At 55.3% G+C, this 22,180-nt stretch overlaps 1 long non-coding RNA gene across 2 annotated transcripts; it reads right to left on the reverse strand.

Annotated features, from left to right (window-relative positions):
• Positions 1–514: 514 nt before the first annotated feature.
• On the reverse strand, positions 515–21,736 carry LOC128312406 (uncharacterized). 2 transcript variants are annotated; one of them, XR_008291714.1, is made up of 3 exons: positions 20,683–21,736; positions 19,855–19,976; positions 515–2,028 (listed from the first exon to the last, which is right to left on the reverse strand). It is a non-coding gene; the product is annotated as an uncharacterized LOC128312406 (long non-coding RNA). The 2 variants fall into 2 exon arrangements; XR_008291713.1 differs by lacking the exon at positions 515–2,028 and adding an exon at positions 11,694–13,464.
• Positions 21,737–22,180: the final 444 nt, after the last annotated feature.

Below are 22,180 nucleotides of genomic sequence, written 5' to 3' on the forward strand. Positions count from 1 at the left end.
TCGGGAGAGGATGGCACTCTCTGCACCCAGAGCCCAGCCGGCCAGAGACCCACAGGCAGCACACCAGGGCTGCAGCCGCTACCAAAGGTTTGCTGTGCTTCTCTTTGCCCCTTAAGTGTCTCTCTTGGGGCTCTGCAGGGAGGGGGCTGCTGGGCCAGGGCAGACGGCAGGGGTCCAGGCTTCCTAACCAATATGTTGTCCTAAGAGCTCCATCCCCCAACTTGACACCCTGTGTGACCAGCCCTGTGTCAGATGCCTCTGTGGATGTCTCATGTAGACATACCCACATTCTCCAAATCACGTTCAAGTGGCCTTGGGGTGCCATGAATAGGCTCATCTTGGTTGGAAAGTTGACCAAGGAAGAAGAAAGTCGAAAATGCCTCCATCAACTGCCCGATTTTCTTTCACCAGCAGGGTGGCCAGCAGCTCTGATGTCCTTGCTTCCCCGATCCATCAAAACGAGGGCTTCATGGGAACCAAAGGGTCCCTCTCTCCGTCCAGGGGCCGACCTACACAGGACAGACACCTACCCACACAGATGCATCCCTCCCAATAACACCTCCCTCCTTTCCCAGAAGCCAGAAGGCATGGGCTCCCCTTAGAGACGGCAAAATCAGCCACCCACCTTACAGGGCCGTTTCCTCCGTATCTTTATGATGGGTCGGAACTTCCCATGCGCACATTAATAATTAAAGTGTATCCCAAATTTGGGGAAAGGAAATATGATGACCACTCAACTCGCCGATATCCTGCGAGAGCATTTCCTCAGTCTGCCAGAGCATCAGATTCTCTGGGGAGCATAGCTTTGTTTCCCTAACAATGCACAACAGCCAGGAGCCCAAGCATTCCTCAGCCCTGAAAGTTAGGGGTTTTAACCTGTAGAAACCGGCAAGGAGTAATGGTTTTATGTTTCCAGTGGAGAAAATGGCCCCGAAGGTTATCTTTTTATTGCTCTGTAGGCCATTAAGTGGTCTTGAATCTAACTTAGCAAGCTTATTTCAGCTCATTTCAGCTTGCCTTTCCCCACTGACTTGCCCCTGACTTGTTCTTCAAATCAGCTACTTTTAAGTTCCTGCTAGCTCATTAATTCATTCCTTACTAAAGTCAATTAAAGTTTAACATGCTCTTGTGCATATGTAGGAGAATTTTGTCTTAAGCAATGCAACGAGGTAGAACCAGTATTTGTAGGACAGATACGTCAACAATATCAATAATTATAATGTACAAAACCCAGCATTTGTTAAATGCATATTCTCTGCCAAGCAATGTGCTAGGGCCTCTATAAATATTATCTACTTTAATCTTCATATAAGTTCCAGAGAGTGTGTAATATGATTGTGCCCATTTTACAGACGATGAAAAATGAGGCACAGAAAAGAAGTAACCAAGGTCACGCCTCCAGGGGAGAGAGAGCATTCAGAGCCCAGCTATGGGCCCCGTGCAAAAAAAGAGTCAAAGTCACGCTTGACAGGATACGAGTGACAAAATCCGCATCCCGTGAGTTTATGGCAAACTTGATAGGTGGCAGAAGCTCCCAGTGCTAAGGAGTGAGCAGTAGCTAAGATGCTGACACCAGTCCAGCCCTAACCTCTTACCTTCTGTCCTGAGTTTTAGGGGCCAACTTCCCCCCTGCTCCGACAGGGTGGGAGATCAGGACAACGTGGTATGTAGCCCATGCCACCCTTTGGAAAGCGCAGTGTCCAGGGATTATGGGCTGTGTGTGGCCACGGGGCGCTGGCTCTCTCCATCTGTTCAGAGTCGGAGCACGCCTTCCTGGACTATGGAAGCTGCAACGCTAAGAACTACATTTCCCAGAACCCTTTGCAGCTTGAGTTCAAGCTGAGCTGTAGATTCCACCCATCACATGCACCTGTGCAGGACTTAGGCTTGACCTGAGCTGGGTGGGTGAGTGGGCCCACCGGCTCCTGGGCAGCTTCCTGTCCTTCCACCAGGCCGGTGCATTCCGTGGCAGATTGTCTTTCCCGGACACTCAGCTCGAATCTCTTGTTTCCGGCCTCCTGATGGTTCCTGAAACCATTTAATACCCGATAGTGAATCCCTTTACACTTCAACTAAGTGAAATAGATCTTTTCTCTTCCACTGAACCCCGAGCCTCACAGGAACCGGCACCAGAAGTGGAATCTGAATTGGCTAGGGGACCCGACTACGCCTAAAGGGAGAGACGGATTTTCGGGCCCCTGAGGATAGAGCTCGGTGGGGAGAGGGAGCCATGGTAAACTTAGTGATGTGATTGACCTGGGATCTCAGAGCAGCAGCGCTCATCCCCCAGAACCCAGGGGGTATGGTGACCCCAATGAGCGGCCCAGCCAGAATGCTTACCAGAATGGCTTCACTCCTAGCGCTCACTGATAGCGAGCAATTGATCACGGAACCCCGGGGCTAAAATCGGTGGCAGCCTGCCGCGGTCCTGCTCGATCAGCCCTTCGGGCCTGGTGAACAGGAGCCTGACCTGAGGCACTGCAGTAGTTACTGCTCCTTTGCAGCCCCGAGCCCTCTGAATGAAAAGGAGGCCGGGTCCCCTGGGGGTCAGCACGTGTATCTGCTAGACCTTGCTGCGTAACAAACCACTCGAAAACCGAGTGGCTGAAACATTACTATCGCTCATGAGTCTTGAAGTCAGCTAGGAAATTCTGCCTCTTAGGCCAGGCTCAGCTCGTCCTGGCCAGCCCCTCACGAGGCCTGGGGCCTCAGCCAGCTGGCCTATCTCTGCCTCCTGTGGCCCCTCATCCCCGAGGAGGCCGGCAGGGCTGGTTCCAATGGAGAAGGCGGGGTTGCCGGGGAAGGAATAGAAGCAACTAAGGCTTCTGAAACCCTTGGCCCCGAACTGGCACAATGTCATTTACACTACATTCTGTTGACCAGAGGAAGTCACAAGGCCACCCAGATTCAAAAGGAAATAGTCTCTACCTCTTGATGGGAGTTGCCGCAAAGTCACATTGCAAAGGGATGTGCGCACAAGGGACGATGGCCCTGTTTACAAATGGCCTCACACAGCCCCACACGTGTGTCCCGTCAAGCTTCTTAGCCTTCCCCAAAGGGACCTGTGGCCACAGACAGGTGCGCTGCCCATGCAGGAGAGAATACCCAGCCCTTGGGCATTCTTAGACACGGCTTTGAGCTAAGGATGATCCTGAGACCCCGGATCCACTGTGGCCCCGTCAGCATACAGGCCGGGGAGGCCACAACACCTTGACACTTGAGCCTCAGCTGTCTCACGGTGAGCCCAGCAGGCTCACCAACCACACCGGCTATTTTGGCACTTCCTGAGAGTGCGGTTGGGGGACACAGGCACGGAGATTGGCACAATCCTACACGGGCCCCACCCACGCAGCGAGAGTCGTTATGAGAGGAAGGAGCAAGGCCGAGGCTCTGGGACTACCGTTTCCTCCCCCAGAGCAAATGAGAGCCACCCTGCCTCCCTGGAGAGATTCAGGTCCCGTGTCACCATCAGAGACATATTCCTATGTCTCCTTGTCACAACCCCGTTAGGCCCACCTGATGGATCCACGCAGAACGCAAGTGGGTCTCAGAGAGCAACCAGGGGCCATCACAAACTTGCTCACGTGGTGACTGCAGTCACTGCCCCGGGGTGGTCCCCTCGATGGGAGTGCCTGATACTTGGCTATTGACCTGGCACGTGCTTTTTCCTCTGTCACATTTCCTCTGTCACAATTCCATTGTCGTACCTGGAGCTACATCAGCTCTCTGTCTCAGAGTCCTAATTCCATCCATAGGGGCCTTCATCACCCCCAGGGCCCCCTAGGGGGTGCTAGTGTCCTTGTATGGATGACCCTATGGCAACAGGGTCTTGGAGCAAGAAGTCCTGGGCAGACCTCTTTTTTTTTTTAATTTTTTTTTTAACGTTTATTTATTTTTCAGACAGAGAGAGACAGAGCATGAACAGGGGAGGGTCAGAGAGAGGGAGACACAGAATCTGAAACAGGCTCCAGGCTCTGAGCTGTCAGCACAGAGCCCGACGCGGGGCTAGAACTCACGGACTGCGAGATCATGACCTGAGCCGAAGTCGGCCGCCCAACCGAATGAGCCACCCAGGCACCCCTCGGGCAGACCTCTTAAACCTTGCTAAGACCCAGGTGTGCCAGAAGGTAGGAGATAAACCTCTTGAAAATTCAGGGACCTGATCTGGGGTATGTTCCGATGTCCCCTCCAATGGCGAAAATAAAGAGGGTGCTATACCTTGCCGCTTACCACGAAAACAAGGCTCAGGCCCCCCCCTCCCCCGTGCAAGACTGGGGCTCACAGCGGGAGGAAGCTCGCTAGCTGGTACGGGCTGTGGCTCGAGCAGCATTTCCTCTTGGCTCTTAAGATCCTTGAGATCTGGCAGGGCTCAGAGTGTCTGTGGCAGATGGGGAGACTGTATGGAGAATCAGTGTCTGTCCCTTGGGTTTTGAAATGAAGTCACAGCCTCTTCAGCAAACAACGATTTCCTTTAGAGACAACTGCGTCTCAGTTGCTATTAGACGGAACAGAGACTGTACTTCTAGTCAGGCACAGATCCCTACAGAGTGCCCAGGGACCCAGTGTCACCGGATGGGATCCCACCCCCTGGGCCACGCCAAGCAGCAGCCCCATCTAAGGCGCATACAAAAGACCAAGGCCAGCAGGTCCTGAAAACCCAAGATATCGCATCAGGAGGCAACTCACAGCTACTCCAATGGTGCGGCCACCTCTCCTTCCACCCACCCAGGGGTGTCTCCCCGCGACCAGCCGACTAAGGAAGGAAAAGCCTAGTCTGCAGCCTCTGCACAAAATGCCGGCACCGACCAAAAGCAGATGTCGCTGTGCCAAGGCTCTCCCCCGGGAGGGTCCTAAAGTGAGTTGGCAAAGGGAAATCTTCCCTGTGGGCAGAACCCCAGCAGCACAGCTGATTTTCCACCGGGTCCCAGAAAGAGAAATGAGAGCACACAGGCCCAGTGAATGTGGGAACGTCTAAAGGTTTGGCCGAGGGGTTACACTTGGGAAGAGAAAGGGTGGAGGAGTGTGGGGGCTGGGCCTCTCAGAATGAGCCCTGGTCCCCACTGCAGGGGAGGCTGTCAATGGACCAGCCGACCCATTCTGCAGATGCCAGTGAGCCTCTGTCCCCGGCCACCCCCATGTGAGCTCAGCGGGCTCCCGGACACAGAGACGTGGAGGCAAGGATGGGGATTATGGGAAATGTCAACGGCCCGCTCTCCGCTCCCAAGGCAACTCCACCACCACCCTCCCAAGTGCAGCAGAAGTGTCAGCTGAGCCCCAATGGGAGCACACCCCCTGGGGAACCAGGCTCTTTCCATCAAAGATGGGAAAGCCAGTTGGCCTCCCTGGAACAGACACTTATCTGGCATACAGATTTGTTTTCCCCGCTCACCGTGCTTCTGCAAATCTATAGACCTGCTGACTGCCTTCCGTGCCACCTCACACAGCGTGGCTCCTGGCAAAGGAACTTGCCACACACACACACACACACACACACACATACACACACACACACAAAAGGAGGCAATGGTGTGGCATGTGGGATGCACCGGTCTTACCCTGCACCTGTCACCCAGAAACATGGCATTCCAGAGTAATGGCGTGAGATAGGGGACCTTACAAAGACTCAGTCATGGTGCTGGATAGAAGCCGGTGACGACACATCAGGGTGAGCGCCATCTTGTGGGATGCGGGGTGAACTCTGAGCCCACAAGTACCCTGCAACACTCCCCCAGGGAAACACTGGGTGTAGGCACCCAATGACTGTTTGTTTCGTGTCTGCACAACTCCAGGCTCTGCCAGTTTAGAGGCCTTGGTGCCCTAGGGAAGATCTAACTGGAGGACACAGCCATGCATCCAATGAAGAGAAAGGACCCCTTGGCCATCTAGGGCTCATCGTGCCACTGGATCAAGAGAGAACGTTGTCCGGGAAACTGATCCTGAAACTCAAGGCTGCTCACCTCAATGGAGGTAGAGTGTTCTAGATGCCACACGATTTGGGGGAGCTGCTTCCTGTTACTGGAGTGTCTTGTGATGGGGTTGATCGAGTCTACAGGAGCCCCACAGTGGCGGGACCACCAGGAGCTCAGAGCCAGCAGGGATAGAGCTGTGAGTCAGCCTCCAGGTTGGGAGCCCAGCCCTGCAGAGGCGCTCACTGAGGATCAAAGAACAGGGAACAGCAGTGGAAGGAAAAGTTACAAATACCGACGAGATGGCTCATGGGCCAGTTGCATACAGAGAAGGTGTCTTGGGTTTCCTTTTTCCCTCTCTTTGCCCTACTACTTTAAATTGGGTGGGTGGTCAGTGGCTGATTTTAGAATTTGGTGGAACTTGGGTCCTCCTTTCGGGGAAGGATGTGGACAGTTGGCTTTTATGACGGACGTCTGCATTCCATCACGCGGGAGCAGCTGGTCGCTCATGTTGTTTGCTCTGGAGTTGGCATTTGGGAAGGAGTAGGGTCAGGGGATCTTGGCTGCAGAGGGTAGACCATGAGATGCCTGAGGCCCGCCTGCTGGTGTCTGTTTCGGCCTCCTCAGGGCTGTCTTATTCTGCAGAGGCTGGGGGGGGGGGGGGGGGTAAAACTACCTCTCCCAGAATCCCCTGCGGCCCACCCCCAGGTGTGGTCTAGGCTCTACCGTCAGTGGAATGCGCTCCCACAAGGTGGGCGTGTGGACCCGAGCTCTGGGGAAGGGTGCAGGGATGTGCTCTGCTGGTGGGGCTCAGAGCAGGGGCCTCTGGGTGCCAGAGCCTGCAGTAGTATCAGGGGGCCCCAGTTTAATGGAAACAACTTCCTGATCATACCTCAGAGCTCACACTGGAATCTGTTTCTTCAGCGCCCCACTCCCCGCCCCCAACAGTTTAAGAAGCCATGTAGTACTCCATAATAAACCTCTTTCCGCGACACTCCTGGGGTAAAATTCCTTCTCTGTGAGTGGACCCCACAAATCTCTGGGATCTTCCCACACTAGTGTGCTGCTCAGAAATTGAGAGGTGGGGGCGCCCAGGTGGCTCAGTCGGTTAAGCGTCTGACTTCGGCTCAGGTCATGGTCTCGCAGTTTGTGAATTCGAGCCCCGTATCGGGCTCTGTGCTGACTGCTCGGAGCCTGGAGCCTGCTTCAGATTCTGTGTGTGTGTCTCTCTCTGCCCCTCCCCGGCTCACCCTCTGTCTCTCTCTGTCTCTCACCAATAAATAAACAGAAGAAGAAGAAGAAGAAGAAGAAGAAGAAGAAGAAGAAGAAATTGAGAGTTTGAGTTAATTGAGGGGTGATGATAGATTTAGGGTCCTGAGAAAGAAAAGGCACGTGTGGATTTAGATATTTAATTCTTGTTTCCCTACTTAGAGTTCCTTCCTTTGGGCTCCCTACGAATATTGTAATGGCAAATTATCAGCTTAGAAAAGACACGGACACTAGGTTCTAACAAAGAAATCTTTGAGTCCTTGATGTACAGGCTCTTTGGGCATCAGATTCACAAACCAGATCAAAGGTTAAATTGAGAAGCAAGTAAGTGGTCTTCTCTACTCCTCCTCCCCCACCTGTCACCTCCCAGCACCCACCACAGGTGCCGCAGGATCCGCCTCCCTGAACCAGGCCTCATCTACACTTGGCCACTGCCACTGTCCTCTGAAGTCCTGCCCAAAGAATGGCCAGGGCTGGGCAGGAGCCCAAGTCCCAGAGAACGAAGAGAAGGAAAACACCAGCGCTCGTGGGCCATGACAGAAACTATTCTGACATCTTTCGAAACACAGAGGATGGTTTCCTCAATGCCTAGAGGCTTTTCCTCCAAATGACAGTGATTTTCGTCAGACAGGGATCCTGGCTGAATTAAAGACCTTCTCAGTTGGATAGAAACACAACTTAAACTTGCTCAACCATCCCAGGGGACCTTTTTGGCTCGTGTCACTGACAATTCCAGGACGTGTCCGAAACAGCTGACGCCTCGCACTGGAATGATGTCATCGGGACTCAGTTTCCCTCCGTATTGCTCACTTCTGCCCTCCCCACCGGTTTCGCTCCCAGGCCCGCCCGCTCCTGAAGCTAGCCCGTGACGATGTAAGCCTGCACTCAGCCGGGTTCAAGATCAGGATAAAGAGGTTTTCTCTTTGCAAACAATTCTAGCAAGAGTGCCGGGATTAAAGCTCCTTGAGTCAAGGGGAGTCATGCATTCCGTTATTCTGAGAGCCCAAAGCCCAAAGGAAAAGTCCAACCGATTAGGTCTGGGTGCCATCTTTACTCCTAGAACAGGGTCACGAAGCAGGGAGGGGGCGTCTGGTCCGTACGACCCCCCACACGCAGAGTAGAGAAAGGTATTCTCCCCGCCAAAAGAAAAAATAAATGGAGGGAGGGGAGTAAATGCCAGACGAGCAGAACAACAGATGTGCCGCCTCTGGCTGGCCGGAGTGGACCAGCTCTCCTTCAGAAGGGACAGCAGGCAGCCAGAACTCCACACAAAGTGGCGGCAGGCCGGTCAGTGCAGGGCAAGCATCCCAAAGAACAAGCTAGTCTGGGTAGCCTCTGAGAGCAGGACGGCGACTCTGCAGGGCAGGACACAACCAAGACCTCTCCAGCACGTGGTGCCCGCTCTGTGAGCAGGGCCAGAGGAAACACTCCAGAGAAAACTCTACAAAGCTCCTCTGCTCGAAGTGAACGCTGCAGAGGCCACTCAACAGGGAAAATGGCATCAAATAAAACGTTCCCCAGAAGGAAGACCAACAGATCACCTTCTTCTTCCCAGGCAAAGATGTCCTTCTTGACCTGCTCCTGGACGGGTCTCCTTTTGGCTTCTCTTCCCAAGAGTGGGGCCGGCCGGGCACTCAGCCACCGCCCCCCCTCCAGTCCGTCCTCTTCAGGGAGCTTGAGCGCAAAGGCCCAGGCACAGGGCCCGGCGCAGGGTGACACAGGCCACGGAAGGCGGGGGGAAGTGGGGGTCTGCTCAGCACTCGATGTCGGAGGCTGGAGGCATGGCTCGCTTCTCCAGAGTTCCCACAAGAAGACCGTTGGGGCAAGAGAAATGCAGTAGAAACGCATAGGTCAGGCTGCTTGCTGAAAGAACTCCTTTTGCAAATTATTTTGTGCTGTGAGAAGTCACCCCATCAGTCTCTGTGAAAAGGATTCGTTTCCCAAGTGGGGCTCCCTTTACTATAAAAAATCATCGTTGCCAAGTAATATCATCTTTTGTTGGTCACCAGGGGCTTTTATGCCATCTGAAGCTCAGAGAGATCCTGATAGAGGGTGGCCGTGCTGGTGGCGGTGGTAGGGATGTGGACGGTTAGGGTGACAGGGTTGTGCTGGGCGGCAGTGGCTGGGGAGGTGGTGATGGTGGTGACGATTGTGGTGGTGGTGGCCGGGGTAGTAGTGATATGGTAGCAATGGCGGGTGATGGGGACAGTGATGTCAAGAGCGTGGTGATGGTGGTGACGATGATGGTGCGGGCAGTGACGCGGGGGACAGCTCGCAATGGCGACCATGAGGCGACTTCCACTTTGCTGATAACGAATGTGACTTGAGACTCTTCAAGCTCACAATGTTTTGTCCAAAAGAGATGAAGTTTATTAGCTATGCTCCGGCCCAAACAGCAACTACCCAGGTAGGGCTGTTTCAGTAATGTTTAAATGATCAGGTACCTCATTTCACTTTAGCCGCGCATTTCACGAACTTCCTGGATAACTGAAATGCGCCGGACCCGTGTTTGGTCCTTCCGGAAGCTCACTCTTGGAACCCAGCTGCCACGCTGTGTGTGTGTCTGCTTCCACACCTGGAGGGATTGCGAGAGGGCAGAGAATTTTAGCCTGATTTTCCTGGATGTCAGAAACTCCTTGAATGCCCTGAAAGTGTTGGCAAAAGTGGGTGTTAAGTGCATTTCTGGGAGAGGGGGCCACATTTATTAGTTATCTAAGACAGCGTTAACAAATCGTCTGAATTTAACAGCTACGAACACTTATTATGTCACAGTTTCTGTGGGTCAGCAATCTGGGAGTGGCTTAGCTGAGTGGTTCTGGCTCCGAATCTCTCTCGAGGCTGCAGTGGGGCTGTCGGCTGGGGCAGCAGCACCCGAAGGCCGGCCTGGGGCTGGGCTGAGAGCGGCCAAGCTGGCTCACTCACACGGCTGTTAGCAGATCTCCGTTCTCACCGGCTTCTGGCAGGAGACCTGGTCTTATACGATCTGGATCCACTCGAGTAGGGACTGCACGAGTGTCCTCGTGGCATGGCAACTGGCTTTTCCCAGAGTGATCCAAGAGAGAGCGAGGCAGAAGCCAGATGATTTCTGTGACCCGGCCTCAAAAGTCACCGTCTATCACTCCTTCAGTATGTTACATTACAGTCTGCAGAGGCCAGCTCTAGGTAGTGTGGGCGGGGACCGCACGGGGGTGTGGATATCAGAGAAGGCCAACTCAGGGGCTGGCTCCCGTTGCTTTCGTCAGTCTCAAAAAGGCCCTGGCACCTCAAAAGGGTGTCCTTCAAATCTTGAGTTCCTGGGGTCTGTTGCTACAAAGGACCCCCTCTGCTTCCTTCACAAATGGAACCAACAGGAAAAGTGACAGTGGCTAGAAATGGGAGCGTACATTCTCTCCTGACCTGTCCCATCTCCAGCAGGTGACTAAGAACAGGGTGGAAGAGGGACGAGGAAATGTCGGTCTTATTCTCCCTTCTCTCCCATCAGCCCCCTCACTGCCCCAGAACAAGTCACCCACACACCTTCCACTCATCCCGGCACGTCCCAGAAAAGTCAACGGCCCTCTCTCCCGTCAGAGCATCTCTGCGGTTTCAAGACAGGCTTCAAGGCAAAGACGTAGGGATGTCTATATGCAGCTCCCTGAGAGGAGGGCCGTAAGCTCCATAGTGACAAGCATGGCCTTGGAGGTGGTAGGTCTGACTTCTGACAGCGGGCCCAATGTCACTGGCGATATGTATAGGGCAAGTGCCTCAACCTCCATGAGTCACCTTGTGTCCTCTCAAGGTCGTTGGGGATCATTTTAATAAGAAAAATGAATTGTAATTACATGCCCAGCCCCTTCCCAAGTCCCTGACGTGTTCCACCTCCTCTGACCCCTGGCATCAGCCCCATTTCACAAGAGGGTAGAATGAGGAGAGGCAGGTTACGCTCAAGGCCACCACGTTTGCAAATGGCAGAGCCAGAAATGAAACCAAGAAGTCTGATTCCGGAACCTGAGTCATTCATTCATCACCAAATGAGCCCCGAGGCTGTGATAAAGACGGTAATGGTGCTGCTGCTGCTAATGATGTGGTGGGTAGGGATGCAAACGTGATGGTGATGGTGATGATGGTGATGATGGTGACGGTGATGCAAACGTGGTAGCCTGGGGAAGAACCTGCCTGATAGTGATGACGATGATAGTGGTGATGATGGTGGTGATGATGGTGAGGATGGTGATGATGATGATGATGACTGGTGATGCAAACATGATAGCTGATGCTGCTGCTGCTGCTGATGATGTTGAAGAGGGTGATGATCATGATGGTGATGATGGTGACGATGGTGATGGTGATGATGGTGATGATGGTGATGCAAACATGGTAGCCTGAGGCAGGACCTGCCTGATAGTGATTATCATGATGGTGGTTGTGGTGATGATGATGGTGGTGGTGATGATGATGGTAAAGATGGTGATGGTGATGATGGTGATGATGGTGATGATGGTGATGCAAACATGATAGCTGATGCTGATGCTGATGATGATGATGATGATGATGCTGAAGAGGGTGATGATCATGATGGTGATGATGGTGATGATGCTGCTGCTGCTGATGATGATGATGATGTTGAAGAGGGTGATGATCATGATGGTGATGATGGTGATGATGGGGATGATGGTGATGATGGTGATGATGGTGATGGTGATGATGGGGATGCAAACGTGGTAGCCTGGGGAAGAACCTGCCCAATAGTGATGATGATGGTGATATGGTGGTGATGATGGTGATCATGGTGATCATGGTGATCATGATGTTGATGTTGGGGATGACCGTGATGATGGCGGTGGTGGTGATGATAATGGCGATGATGATGATGTGATGGTGATGCAAACTTGGTGGCCTGGGGCAGAACCTGGCTGATCGTGATGATGACGGTGGTGGTAAGGGTGTTAATGAAGCAGGGGAAAAGACAAGGTCCCAAGACAGGGGTGGGCTCTTAGCCCAAGATGACCAGAAGTTAGGGGAAATGTTAGGCAGGAGACCAAGGTAACGGGTAAAATTAGGAAACTTAACAAGGGGAACAGAAACCCAAGGCAGAAAAGAAATGAATCGTGTTCAACTCTTCCACTTCCCAGATGACCAGACCAAAGCCTAGAAAGAAAACCCACTGGTCCAAGGTTACTAGTCTGCATCAGTGATCAGGCCCAAGCCCCATATCCCAGCTCCTAGTGAGGAGTTAATCACCCAGCCTTTCCACAAAGAGCTGAGTGCCAACACGGTACCGGGTCATGGGTGGGCTTCCATTCATATTTGTTGAATTCCCACTGACTTACAAAAGTTCCCAGCATGCACCAGAAATCTGGAAGATGCCAGGCATGCAGCCAGCAGAGTACCCAGTCTTGCTTCTAGGGAAGACTGAGGGGTCCTCTAGGGCCCCAGAAAGATCCTGGCAAGAGGCAGAATACCCCAACAGAGCTTTTCTGACAACCACAGGTACCGTCTCAGGAATGGGGAGTGAATGTCAGGCCACCCAGAGCTGGGCTAGGCCAACCATCAAACCATAGCTGCTGACCTGATCCGCTGCCCTCCCCACCCATCAGCTGCTGACTGCAGACCCCCTTTCCAGCTACGGAGAGGTCTTAAGCTATCCCCGGGGTGCCAGGAAGCCAGCACAAGGAAGACCGTAGGCTGCAGAAAAGCCAGGAGGCTGGGGGGTGGTCAAGGCCGGCGACGCTGGCTCCCTAGCCAGGGCCGCCCAGCTGCTCCTTCCCTGCCCCTGTCCTGGTCTCCAGGCCCTCCCCTGTCCACTGTCCAGCCACCGTCCTCTCTGCCACTGAGGAAGTCCAGAGACCTCAACAAAACTCAGTGGTGGACTCGGGCCAGGAAACCTGCAGGGCTGTCTGGAAAAGAGAGGACTTACTGCCCAACCGGCTGCCCTAGCCTCCCCCCCTCCCTCACTGGCCCCGGCCCAGGAGCCTGCAGAGCTGGCTGGCCCGCTGCCTGGTGTGAGCCAACAGCGCCACCATCAGATGCCAGCTGGGAAATCCTCCCTCCCCCTCCACCAAGACCCACCCTTTGAACAGAGGCTCAGCACCGACAGCTTGCCTGTGCCTCGGGAACCAGAGCCGTGATGGAATGAGGGCCTTCCTGTCCAAGTGTGTGTGGAGAGCTACTGGGGAGCCTGAAAGATCACATCCGTCCTCTCCCTCAGCAGTTCTCGGGCTGGGGCGACCATGCTGGGGCTGAGGATAACAAGTCAGGCCATCTCCAGGCACCGCAGGCCCAGCAGAGACGAAGGCGGACAGACACCGGCCTGCGGGCAATGACAGTAAAAAGAATCAGGAACGTTGCCTGGGCTGCCGGCTTGATATTAGGGACCCTCCCTGGACCCCCACATCCGAGGCAGCCACGGTCTTGTTCCCTGGGTCCACAAGAGGGATTCAGGCTCAGAGGTGTCAAGGGCGCTCCTGGCATCATCCCAGAGCTGGCAAAGCCACACGGGGGCGGAGGGGAAGCTTTCACAAGGTTGCTCTGCCACCTGGACCCCAGTCACGAGGGACGTCTGGATTGGCAGCTGCTGCTCAGAGAGAAGGAAGATTTTAATATCTCCCCTTGCTTTGGCCTTCAGATGTGCCCTGGGGTCATTCCTGGTGACCCCAGGGTGCCCAGAGAAGATCAGGGGTGCATGCACCTGTCAGGACCAAGCTAGTCTCACACAGGCCCTTCCAGGGAATAACCCTGGATGAATCCATTTTGAGGTAACATGTGGCTAAGCCCCACCCAAGATGACCGAATCCTAGGTTTTTCCAGAGGTGACGGTAAGAGGGCCTGGTAAAGTGGCAACCAGCACAGGGTCTAGCACGTGGAAACACCCAACGTGACCACGCTGCACGATGCGTCCCTCTAGTCCCAAAGAGGGCTGCCTCGGGCTCCCCTGGGGCTTCGCAGAGGCGAACGGAAATCCTACAGGCCCACACAGAGGCAAATGCCACAACACAGCACAATGAGAGTTCGTGGCTCAGGCGACGCCGGGGATCCTGAGTCACTGGACTGCAGAACGACCACCTTAATCGGCTGTGGTAGGATTTGGAATTCCCTGAGTAATAGAACCATGTTTTACTCTTCATGATGAGCCCCTTTCAACCCTACACGAGTTTACCCTAATGAGGTGACTCTTGGTGGACCTCTAGGAGCTTCTGGGTGGGGGCCGGTTGCCAGGGAAACCAACCCAGGGATTAGAGGGTTGGAATTTACACCCCACCCCCTGACCTTTGGGTTCAATCACCAGCGACCAATGATCTAATCAAGCATGGCTTCATCGTGGAATCTCCATAACAACCCTAAATGATGAGGTTTGGCAAGCTTCCAAGGTGGGGAGCCCGTGCAGGTGTGGGGAAGGTGGTGTCCACAGCCCCCACCCCACCTCGCCCTATGCGTCTCTCCCATCTGACTGTTCTGAGCTGTATCCTTCAGGACAAACCAGTAAACCCACGTAAAGCACTTTCCTCGGTGTTGTGACCTCTTCAAGCAAATTATCGAACCTGAAGAGGGGGTCGTGGGAACCCCCAGTTTATAGCCAGTTGGTCAGAAGTACAGGTGGTCTGGGCCGTGTGACTGGCCTCTGGAAGAGGGGGCAGTCTGTGGGACTGACCTCTTACACTGTGGGGTCTAATTCCAGGTAAGTCCACGTCAGAATTGAACAGAATCCTTGGACACCCGGCTGGGGCCGGAGAATCAGACGGATTGCTTCAGAATGCTGATGTGGCCGGTAGGCAAGCCCGATTCGGAGTCCCCTGACCCACTGACAGCTCCCTCTAGGTGGCACCCATGTCGCCCAGGGTTTGGGACGGCCGTGTCGGAAATTCAGTTTCAAATGCGTTTGCCAGTGTCCCACGGGAACATCCCCGTGGGGGCACCAGGGAGGATGGGCCTGAGGTTTGAGGGCTTTCCCGCTGGGTCTCCCCTGCCCTCGGCTCAGCCGCACGAGGGAAACACCAGGCTCAGCAAGGACTGCTTCTGAGCCCAGGGGAGGCGGGCATCACCCCGTATGTCTGCTCGTTCCAGCTCAAACACAGCCCTCCTCCTGCGTCGTTACCCACCCCGAAGTTCCTCGCCCACACACACACTGAGCAAGTGAAACCCGGAGCCTGGGCAGCACCCCAACCTTGTCCCTCTGCCTCCCAGCTCCTGCCTGGGCTGCGGTGGATGGTGTGTGATGTCTGAATGGGCCGATGACATTGCTTCTTTCCCCCAGATCACAGACTCGATCCACAATCCAGCCAGACCTGTCAGAAACCAACAGCTGGGGCCGGTGCAGAGAGAAGGGGTGTCCCCATACCATGCCCCAAGTCCACATCCAGACCAGGATGACGGAGGTAGCCTCAGTCGCCCCGAGGTACAAGAGGACAGGAAGAAGGTCTCAACATCCTTGCACAACCACCATTTTGTTAACGTGACAAAGATTCTGTCTTTGACCAAATTCTACAGGCTCCTCTGAGCCCTTTACTTTTTTTTTTTTTAATTTTTTTTAATGTTTATTTGAGAGAGAGAGAAAGACAGAGAGAGAGCAAGGAAGGGAGAAAGAGGAAGACACAGAATCCAAAGCAGGCTCCAGGCTCTGAGCTGTCAACACAGAGCCCGATGCAGGGCTCGAACTCACAACCCATAAGATCATGACCTGAGCCGAAGTCGGACGCTTAACAGACTGAGCCACCCAGGCGCCCCTCCTCTGAGCCCTTTTCAACCAGGCCTTGATTTTGACTTTCCATGTGCACCTCCCCACCGTCTAATTTGAGTACGAATCCTGCTGGGTCAGTCTAGCCAGAATCCCCTACCCTCCATATCTGACAGGGTCCCTCATCGCCCACCATCCCCGGGGGGTGTCTGATCACCCGGGTGTAGCCCGCGTCTCCCTCACTCCTGCTGTTTCCTCCTGGTGATTTTCCATCTACTGCCCCCACCCTTCTCGGTGGCTATAAATCCCCACGTGCCCATTTTGTGCTCTGAATTGAGCCCCACCTCTCCCCCACCGCAAAACCCCACCGAACCTACCGCGGTAGCCCGCCCCCGGAGCAAAGCCTGCCTTACTTTGTTCTTTAACTAGTGTCACTGAGTAATTTTTTTTAACCAAACCTTTGGGAACGTAGAATGCCTGAAGGCACGCCAAGCCGCAACTTGGCACGGAGAACCCCAAGTTTAGAAGCGAATGCCCGCTCCTTCCTGCCAACACTTAGCTGTTTGCTTTCTCCCAAGCAGCCCAGCCCCGAGTCCCACTCAGCGTGGGCATCACAAAGCTGCGTCTCAGGCTGTGAGCTCACGACGATGGGGCTGGGGACGAGGGGGAGGGATGTGGAGGCAGGACGCACATGGCACTCACCGAGTGGGGACAAGATCTTTGGTCTGCGGTGTCCCCTATGTCCAGGGCCCAGAGTGGCACCTGGCACAGAAGAGGCATTCAGACATCACTCAGTGATTGAAGGGAACAGACAAGTCTCCCTGGGTACACGGCTTCCGAAACACGCAGGTGCACAGTGGTGCAGGAACGGTCAGCTCCCAGAGGAGAAGAGGTACACACACCGGCTGGGTGCTATGGAGTGACCTCTGGCCGTCTGCGGCAAGGAAAGGCCTCCGAGGGAACTGGCTACTTACAATTCCCCACCAGGCCAGGGAGAGCGCCCCCACTCTGTCTTCTCGGAAAACTAGTGGCCCCCCAGGCCCGAGCTGTGAAGGGCCAGCTGGCCCGCCCAGATGGAGTCCCCGACCGTGTGCACGACAGCCCTCCCTCCGGGAGACAGACGCGGGAGCCTCCGCAAGAACGGGAGCGTTCCCACAGTGACACAACGCCCCTGGAAAGGCAGCCTGGCTCCGCCCTGGGGCCCCTACCGCGGGGTCCTGGACACTCAGCTCCATTTCCAACCCCAGGCACTGGCCAGGCTCTGTCTGGGGAGCCACCGAGGACGTCACTGTCCCCAAGGGCACTGGCAAGCCCTTGTCCCCTCGGCAGCCGAGCCGAGCTGAGCCATTTGCTCAGATTCCCTGACTGCCAGGCGAGGCGGCAGGGCCTCAGGGAGCTCTGAGAGCCGGGTCTGTGCCCAGTGGGGGCGGGATGTCCCTGACTGGTGCAGCCTCACCCTTCTGCCAGACCTGTCCCCGTCAGCTTCCAGGGGGCTGGATCAGGCCCTGGCCTCAAGCGGGAGCGGGAAAGGGAAGCAGAGCCCAGGGGAGGGGGAGCCAAGCACGCGGTCGCGGCCCTGGCCCTTGAGTCCCTGAGGCTCACGTGTGGGGTTTCCTCCCCCAAAGCCTCAGCAAGATCCTGTTCACACACATGCCTTCCGCCCGCTCCAATACCCCTTACTGGAGCTTACCCCAGCTCCAGCATGCCCGCGGCCTCCCGCCCTGCAACACCTCCCCAAAACTTTCTTATTTCATTTTATTTATATTCAAGTAAGTTAACATACAGCGTAGTCTTGGCTTCAGGAGTAGAACCCAGTGATTCATCTCTTACATATGACACCCAGTGCTCATCCCAGCAAGTGCCCTCCTTAATGCCCATCACCCAGGGCGCCTGGGTGGCTCAGTCGGTTAAGCCTCTGACTTTGGCTCAGGTCACGATCTCACGGTTCTTGGGTTGGAGCCCCGCATCGGGCTCTGTGCTGACAGCTCCGAGCCTGGAGCCCGCTTCGGATTCTGTGTCTCCCTCTCTCTCTGCCCCTCCACCGCTCACGCTCGTCTCCCTCTCTCAAAAATACATAAAAATTTTTTGAAAATTGCCCACCACCCATCTAGCCCATCCCCCCACCACCTCCCCTCCAGCAACCCTGAGTTTGTTCTCTGTATTTAAGAGTCTCTTATGGTTTGCCTCCCTGTTTCTATCTTAGTTTCCCTTCCCTTCCCCTGTGTTCATCAGCTGAGTTTCTCAAATTCCACACATGAGTGAAAGCATATGATATCTGCCTTTCTCTGACCGACTTATCGAGACAATATGGTCCTGGCACAAGAACAGACACTCAGATCAATGGAACAGAATAGAGAACCCAGAAACGGACCCACAAGTGTATGGCCAACTAATCTTCGACAAAGCAGGAAAGAACACCCAATGGAAAAAAAGACAGTCTCTTGAGAAAGCGTTGCTGGGAAAAGTGAACAGTGACAGGCAGAAGAATGAAACTGGGACGCTTTCTTCCACCGTCCGCAACAATAAATTCAAGATGGATGAAAGACCTAAATGTGAGACAGGAAACCATCGGAATCCTACAGGAGAAAACAGGCACCAAAAACATTTTTAAGCCAAGCCTCTGCTTACTCCTGGGAGCAAGGAGAGCTGTTCCTCTGCTTAGCCCCTTCCTGTCGAGCCCCTTTCTGGAAGGATCTGCCCCACTCCTTCCCCCCACCCACTTAGGAGAGGATCTCTAACCGGCCCCCTCTTCTCCCCGCAGGCAGCTGAGCAGATCCCGAGATGCAGTATTGATAAGCCCCTTGTTGCTGTGGGTTCAGACAGATGCACCCAGCCAGGCTGTCTGTCAGTGAGAGCCAGCTTCCAGCCCCCACATCCAGCCCCCACCTCCCGCATCCCAACTGAGAGCTTGGCCCAGGGAAGCCAGGTTCCTCTTTGAGCCTTGTTTGATGTCTCATTTCTTCCCCTGGGCTTGCAGCCTGCCTGGGGCCCAGAAAGCCAAGTCTGGGCCCCCACCTTTCAGCACGAGGGCAGAAAACAGGCTAAAACCACACAGAAAATCAATTCGCTTTCGGAACCAGAGAGGACAGCTCTGTCCTCCCCACCCCTGCAGAAGTCCTAGGGGAGCCTCGCAGCCCTCTCCTCCCTCCTCAGCCTGCCCCTGCCATCAGACCCCAGGTTCCCTGGGACTTGTCTGCAGCAGGGCCAGCGGGACAAGGTGAGGGAAGGGGTGAGGGCAGCGGTAGCCCAGGCTGTGAGAGATGTGAGTCTGTTGTCAATCAGCCCCGTGTGGGGTTGTCGTAACGGCAGCCCAGCTAGGCAGGGGCATGGGAGTGGCAGAGGGCAGGTCTCCGTTCCGATTAGCGTGCCCTATCTACAGGACCTTTCTCCAGAGTGTGTCTGTCCTCATTCTGAGCACTTACATATTCTTTCCTCTACAAAATGAGCGTGGCCAGAATAGTCCAGGTTTAGAAGGAATTCTTTCAATGCCCTTACTTAGCAAATAAGTTAGAAATTCCAAACTGACTCTCTGGCATTTTTCTAAGTTATTTTTATTGACCCATGACATCCAAAAGTTAGCAGTTCAGGTGGTGAAACATCTCCCCCCACCCCGCCCCGAGAATGGCCCACCCAGGAGCCCCTCAGCGGCCTAGCCGTGGCGTCTGCCTGGCTACCAAGCTTAATCACTGGCTTCCAAAGAGCCAGTTAGTTGAGCAGGACCAGGCTGCTGCCATTAATTCTGTCCTAAGTGGTCACACAAGGCAGTGGCTGGGTAGCACAGGGGGAAGCTACGGTTGTAATTTCCATGAGCTGAGCTCATGCGTGTTAGAGAATTAAAAATAAAATTAGAAAAATTCTCTTCAGAAGCAAGCCAGAGTCAAGCCCACCCCATTACATTTCATTAAGTCTGGACCACTGATGTGTCTCTGCGGAGACATGGACACGGGTGGCCAGGTAGGACACAGCCAGCGGGGACATTTACCAGAGGCTCTGAGCCCTGCACAGAGGCACTGGGGACAGAGAGCTCACTGAGGCGACTCCAGCGTGGATGATTCCAGAGACTCCCAGTCCCGTCCATCCTGGGGAGGTAGGGGGCGAACATCCTGCCCGTGAGTTCATCTCACAGTCGCCAGAAGCTGATTTTCCTCCTGCTGGGGAGGGGACAGTAGGAGAATGACAAGCGGGAGTGATGTGCACACAGTGTCGCTACCGGGGACAACCCCATCAGCCAGCCCGGACAGCACAAAGATCACACTGGCTCCTTCCAGGTGGGTGCCCGTGGGAGACCCCGGCTTCCCCCCAGTCAAGCTGGCTGGTCCCTGCATTCTGGGGCGGGGGGATGTGTCCGGGGGTCCAGTCTGCATGTGAAGAGACGGGGACGCTCCAGGCCTCTGGGGCCGCTGCCCTGCACTCTCTCCACTGAATTTTATTCTGGGGGCCACGGCCCGAGAGACCCCAGCCAGGACCCCTTGTAGCCAACCAAGGTCGAGCGAGGCCGGGGCCACCAGGCTCAGGCCCAGCATCCTGGCCTCTCCCTCCCAGAAAAACCAGGCGTCTCCCCGGCCCAGCTGGGGCCCCCGCCCCACACCCCTGCACGGTTTCTCTTAACAGACAGAATTCACACACGTAAAACTCACCCTTTTAAGGTGGTTTTCAGCACATTCACAATGGGGTACAACATCACCTGTACCTAGTTCCGGAACACTTAATCCTCAAAAAGGCCTTGGCAGTGCTCCCCACTTCCCCCAAATTCTAGGCAACCACTAATCTGCTTTCTGTCTTTGGATTTGCCTATTCTGGACATTTACGTGGAGGGAATCAGATGCTACGTGGCCTTGTGGGTCTGGCTTCTCTCACTCGGCACCACGTTTTCAAGACTCTTCCGTGCTGTAGCTCATGTGAGCGCCTTGTCTGTCTTTCCACGGGACGGATGGGCCACCTTGCTGTACCCGCTGATGAATGAGGCAGCTCCCGGACATGGTCCCCATCAGGCTGCACCTCTGATGGCACGGAAGTTCACGGTTTAGTCGAAGCTGATGTCGTGAGGACAGACTACCAGGCTCGCCCGGGATCCTGGAGGCAAGACAGGCGGGCGGCCCCTCGTAGGTATGGGGCGCCTCCCGCACAGAGAGGCTGGGGTTTCAGGCAGGGCAGTGCTGGGCCTGGCCGGAAGGGGGTCCGGGCCGAGATGCCAGCCACCAGAAAGGCCTTCACGCCTGGACTGTGCCTCCTCACCCCCAACACCAGTGACATCAGCAGACCGGCGTTCACTGCCCACCACCGTGAGTGACACCGACCCTGCTCCCCAGGTCCCCATGCTGCGAGACGGCAGGAAATGACCACGGGCAGCACCCAGAGGGGCCAAGCTGGCTCCTGCCGATCCACTCGCTTGTTGCCTCACTTTCTGGCAGATGAGAGCGCCGGGTCTCGGGAGCTCAGGACCCCGAGGCCAGGAGTCTGCAGTGAGCCGTCCGGCCCAGGATCCCGGGCACAGGCGGGGCTGCTGAAGGGAGACGCGCTTCCCAGGAGAGTCGCCTTGCTTCCTCCTGTGCGCGAGATTCACGGCCAGCAGCGGCTGCAAATCCAGGCTCCATTCTGATGCTCATTAAGTGCCATATGTATTTATGAAGAAAAGGCCTCACTAATTAAGGTTGTCACATCATCGCTTTATGGATCTCACCCAGGCTGAGTACAGCCGGGCCTTAATTACCTGCTAAGGTGGCTGAACTTTCACAGGAGCACTGAACAGCACCCCCTCCCCTCCGGCTCCCCCAGGTAACAAACCCCTGACTCCAAGACTCGGGCCAACACAGCACCCAGAGCGTGTCCTCTCCCTGCTCCAGACTCCAGCCCCACCCCCGCCCAGCTGCGGTCGGTAGAGTGGGGGTCCTTACACCCCACCCCCTGCCCGGCGGACCGTGGGGCTCAAGCACTCTGGGCCCCACCCTCTCCGATTCAGGACACACCCAGTCCCCCAGCGCCTGCCTGTGCTGGACGGTGAGCCCAAGGGTGGGCGGACCCCGCTGTGTTCTCCCCACCCCCGCCCGTCTGCCTCAAATGCTCTTTCCTACCCACCCACACACCATTCTCCCCTCTTAAATCTCAGCACAGGCTTTTTTCCCTCTGGAAAGACCCCTGCCAGCCCCAGGCCTGAAGCCGGGCGAGCAGCCCCTCTCTCTGGGTTCCCCCAGCCCCATGGTCACCTTGAGAGCCACACGCCCACGTCCAGGAAGCATCTCTCCTACTGCTCTGTCCCCTCGGCCGCAAGCACAGAGCATCCCAGGGGCGCCAGAAGTTTCCCCTGAGTGGTCCTGGCCAAAGCCAGCACTGTAGGTCATGCTGTCCCACCAGATTC

The sequence above is a fragment of the Acinonyx jubatus genome, chromosome C1 (assembly GCF_027475565.1).
Source record: "Acinonyx jubatus isolate Ajub_Pintada_27869175 chromosome C1, VMU_Ajub_asm_v1.0, whole genome shotgun sequence".
NCBI classification, from domain to species: domain Eukaryota; kingdom Metazoa; phylum Chordata; class Mammalia; order Carnivora; family Felidae; genus Acinonyx; species Acinonyx jubatus.